Here is a 5,491-nt window from a genome sequence, read left to right as displayed (position 1 = left end):
TTAAATGAGGTTCTCTGAATATTTTAAAAAATTTTATCAAATCCATAATAATGAGCCTTTTGCTATTGCTAATGTAATTTATTTTTTCCTTTATTTTTTAGCAAGTGAGAGAGAGACAGCAAGAGAGAGAAAAACAGAGACAAGAAAGGAGATAAAAAGCATCAACTTGTAGTTGTAGCACTTTAGTTGTTCATTGATTGCTTCTCATACATTCCTTGACTGGGGGCTCAGTTCATGCCAGTGACCTCTTGCTCAAGCCAGTAAACTTGGGCTCAAGCCAGTGACCTTGGGCTTCAAATCAGCAACCTTTGGGCTCAAGCCAGTGACCATGGGTTCATGTTGATGATCTCTCATGCTGAAGCTGGTGAACCCTCACTCAAGCCGGTGACCTTGGAGTTTCAAACCTGGGACCTCAGTGTTCCAAGGTGCCACTCTATCCACTGTACCACTAGTGGTCAGGCACTAATGTAGTTTCTTGTAAAATATTATTTGTGAATAGGTTTCAATATGTACACAAGATATAAAGTAAAAAATATTTTTATAAGGACACTCTTGTCCCCCAGTTGTTAAGTTTCCTTTCCAGAAGCAACAACTGTAACAACTGTTTATGGTGCAATCTCCCTCCACCACGGTAAATTTTAGAACATTTTCATCATCTCAAAGAGAAACCTTATACCAGGGGTCCCCAAACTTTTTACACAAGGGGCCAGTTCACTGTCCCTCAGACCGTTGGAGGGCTGGACTATAAAAAAAACTATGAACAAATCCCTATGCACACTGCACATATCTTATTTTAAAGTAAAAAAACAAAATGGGAACAAATAAATACAATATTTAAAATAAAGAACAAGTAAATTTAAATCAACAAACTGACCAGTATTTCAATGAGAACTATGGGCCTGCTTTTGGCTAATGAGATGGTCAATGTCCGGTTCCATATTTGTCACTGCTAGTTGTAATAAGTGATATGACGCGCTCTGGAGCCATGACGCGTGTGTCCCATGTCACGGGAAGCAGTACTGTACGTGAGCAATGCTGCGCTTTGTGGTGCCACCACATACAGTACTCTAGGAGTACTCTCGCGGACCACCAATGAAAGAGGTGCCCCTTTTGGAAGTGCGGTGGGGGCCGAATAAATGGCCTCAGAGGGTCACGTGCGGCCCGCTGGCTGTAGTTTGGGGACCGCTGCCTTATACCCACTAGCTGTCACTCTCTACTCCTTCCATCCCCAGCCCTAAGCTACCATGAATCTACTTTCTGCTTCCTGATTTTCCATTCTGACATTTCATATAAAAATTATCATAAATATGAGTCTTTTGTGATTGGCTTTTCTTTCACTTAGCATAATGTTTTCAAGGTTCATATTCCATTGTATGGAATGACCACATTTTGTTTATTCATTCATCAATTGATGGATATTTGGTTGTTTCCACCTTTTGGCTCTTACAAATAATGCTGCTATGAACAATCTCACAACTTTTTGTGTGACTATGTTTTTGTTTCCCTGGAAGTGCAATTTCTATGTTGTGTGGTAACTTCATGATTAACATTTTGTGGAACCACCAACTACTTACCATAATGGCTACACTATTGTACATTCCTACCACTAATGTAGAAGGGTTCCAATTTCTTCACATCTTCCCCAACACTTGTAATTTTTCATTTTTTCCAAGATGGCCATCCCAGTGGGTATGAAGTGATACATTACTGTGACTTCAATTTACATTTCCCTAATGAATTAATGATGGCCATTTTATATGGTCTTTGTAGAAACATATATCCATATCCTTAGTCCAATTTTCCACTGGGCTATTTGTCTTTTCACACTGTTGCCTTTCATTGTTCTTTTAGCAACAATTTTTGAACAATTGCATTAAGTGTCACAGCCATACTGTTCCCCAATTATTTATGCTGTCCAATTGAAATATAATGTGAGCCACAAATGCAAGCTGCATATGTAATTAAAATTTTCTGGTAACCATAGCCATATTCAAAATAAACAAGAAGAAACAGATAAAATTAATTTTAATTGTATGTTTTAACATATTTATTACTTAACCCAATATAGCTAGAAAGTATTCTTTTCTCTTGTATAAGGTCTGTTAAGGGCATAGTTTACATGTACAACCCATCTCAGTTCAGACTAATCACTTTATAAGTGCTCAATAGTCTCAGTAGCTACTGTTTGCCATGTTGGACAGATGTGTTGATAGTCTACCGTAAGTTTACAATAGTGAACTATTGCTTTGCTTGCTGTACATGTATTCCACATTTTCATTCATGTTGGTTTCATATTTGGGGATAGGAAGTGATAAAGTTAATATCTAGTGGCCTCTTTTTATTCTGAGCAGCATGAGGCCCATTTGGAGGTGGGGCTGGGGCTTGAGTGGAGGACCTAGAAAAGATGAAGCTGGGCTGTAGGCCAGGAAGCTGAGTGTACAAAGTGCCCACAGGAACTGAGATGATGGCTGTGGAAAGGAAAGGAGGGGCCATATCCCAAAGACATTGAAGAGAAAACATAGAAGGGGCTTAATGGATCTCCTGGATGTGGAGAACAAGGGAGAGGAAAGAGCCAAGAATGATTAGGGTCTCTTGTCTGAGTAAATGGGGGCCACATATGCAAGGAGGACTTTGGAAGAAAGAAATGGTTCAGGGAAGATGCCAAGCTGTTTGACCCCATAGAGACTGAGAGGCTGGTGTGACAGCTAATGGAGCAGCAAGGTTGGAAGCCTGGGTGTGGCACTTAGTGGAATCCCAGAGGAGGGTGTGGGACTCATTCACAGAGAAATGATAGCTTGAGATGGTCATAGGGAGGAGGCTGCCAAGGACTGACAGAGGCCAGCGCCTTGAGGAACTCCTCGGGAGCGAGAGAAAAGAGAAGATGAAGAGGAAGCAGGAAGACAATTTGAAAAGAAGCAGCCAGGAAGAAGAAGGGAAGTAGGCATGGTCTAAAGTTTGAAGAAGGAAATGAGGGGCCAGTGTGAAATACAGTGGGAAAGTACGTGACAACAATAATAAAATGGTGAAATTAACCACCTTGGGGGTTATTACTCTCCACTTTACTTACTGAGCTCAGAAGAATGAGAAAATAATTGTTTTTCTTTTTAATTAAAAATTTTTTTTCCATTGATGTGTGTATGTGTGTGTGTGTGTGTGAGAGAGAAGCATCATGTCATTGTACATGCCCTGACCAGGGGTCAAACCCACAACCTCTGGTAAGCCAAGTCAACACTTTACCCACTGAGTCACCTGGCCACAGCAGAAACCTATTGTTTTTTATGTGTAAGAATGTGATGACTATTAATACATTTTGGTAACTCTGAAAGATAGTGTACATTTTGAGTCTTTGAAGGTAGAATTTAATCCATGTGCTGGGTTCTTGCTGTTTGGGGAATCCATGACCGTGACACTACCCACCAATCCAAAAACCTTGGGGTGAGCTTTTTAAATCCTAATATGTCAGTCCTGCTTGGAGGCTTCCAGAGCCTGCCTAGAGCCTTTAGGATGAAGCCACTGTGTTCAGTGTGACACGTGAGAATGTTGGTGGTCTGGCCTTGGCCTGACCACAACCTTACCTCTCCCCATCCCACCTGGTTCTCTGCTCCTGGAGGTGCACCTGGCATCACACATATACCTGGGAGTGGGCTACCTCTTCAACGGCCTGTGCACATGCTTCTTCTTTCATCACTCTCTCTTCCTGTCTTCCTCACCTGACCAAGCAGTTGGGGTGATCACTTCAAAGCACAAATCTATATCACTATCTGGCTTAAAAACCGTCAACAATTTCCCATTATGTATACAATACAATACAATACAATACAATACAATACAATACAATACAATACAATACAATATAAATTTGTAACCTTAATCTGTAAAGCCTTGTGTGATCTGGTCTTTGCTTATCTCACTGACCTCAGCCCCTTCACGCTGCTCCTTGCCCATTAAATTCTAGCCACTCTAGTCCTTTTTCTTCCCTACTCCAATAGCACACCAAGCCTATCCTTGCAGACAATTTCTTTTGCTTGAAAAGTCCTCCCTCTATCTAATCATTAAAGCATCAGTTAAACACCACCTCCTCAGGCCTCCTTAGCCGTGAGATCACTCTCACATTCCTTTGTGCTTTAGCAGGTCTCTTCCTCCTGAATGTAAGTTTCTAGTGAAGAGGACCTTATGTGTCAGGTCCATTTTTCTACCTCAGCACTTAGAGAAGCTCAGGAGCACATGATAAACATTCAACATCAGTTGAATGGATGTAGATACTAGGATCACCTCCTTCAGGCAGTCTTCCTTAACTCTTGCTCCACCCAAATCTGGTTTAGGCTCTGCTCTGATGTGTTCACATGGAAACTGGGCTTTTTTTTGGTCTAGCACCTTCTACACTGGGTTGTAGCTGCCTTCCTGCCCTACTGCCCACTGAGCCTGGAGGTCCCGTATAACTCATCTTGCTATTCCCAGTGTGTGGCAAAGCTCCTTGCTCAGCACAAGTGTTGGTCAAATAAGTTTGCAAATATGATGTATATGTTTGCTCGCTTATAGTTTGCATTGAGTGTGGGGGACAGGATGTAAGCAGGCAGGATCCTTATAGCCTAAGGCTTAGGTTTTTTTTTGTTTGTTTTTACAGAGAGAGAGAGTCAGACAGAGGGATAGACAGGGACAGACAGACAGGAATGGAGAGATGAGAAGCATCAATCATTAGTTTTTCATCGCGCATTGCAACACCTTAATTGTTCATTGATTGCTTTCTCATACGTGCCTTAACCATGGGCCTTCAGCAGACCGAGTAACCCCTTGCTCGAGCCAGCGACCTTGGGCTCAATGGGGAGCTTTTACTCAAACCAGATGAGCCCTTGCTCAGGCTGGTGACCTCAGCGTCTCAAATCTGGGTCTTTCCACATCCCAGTCCGACGCTCTATCCACTGTACCACCACCCGGTCAGGCAAGGCTTAGTTTTAAGACTAAGCCTTTCCCACCCTTTTTGATGTGAGGTGGTGCACTCTCATGAGGAATCCCATTATGCCTCAGATAAGTGACTTTGTATCAGAGACTTCCTTGTTTGTATACTGGATTAAAGGTTTGGATTTCTTCACTATAAAGTGGGGCAGACCGGGAGCTTGCTCTCTCTCGGTTCCTGAGATTAGCATTAGAGAGGAGAGCAGAGAAAGGCCATGTGGAAGAGAGGAGAGGCAGCCAAGATGGTGCAGTGCTGAAGGAAAAGCCAGTTTGTGCAGAGAGAGGGAGATGGGGAACAGAGGTTAATAAGGCTGGTGAGCTAGAAACTTTTGATTCTAGGAAACTCAGATAAGTCAGTGGCTTTGGGAGCCCTGAATGGAAAGGGAAGTGTTTTCCTACTGTGTGTTCTACTTGCCCGCTGGGTGCAAGCTAGGATTAAAGCTAATGGCCCACCAGTTCTTGGCTCCGTTGTTTCATTACCGTCTGTCCAAATCTAATGCGAACCTTCATGGGCCAGGTGGCTGTGATGGTGGCCATG

This window comes from Saccopteryx leptura, chromosome 3 (genome assembly GCF_036850995.1).
Source record: "Saccopteryx leptura isolate mSacLep1 chromosome 3, mSacLep1_pri_phased_curated, whole genome shotgun sequence".
Taxonomy (NCBI): Eukaryota; Metazoa; Chordata; class Mammalia; order Chiroptera; family Emballonuridae; genus Saccopteryx; species Saccopteryx leptura.
This window is presented reverse-complemented; position numbering follows the sequence as displayed.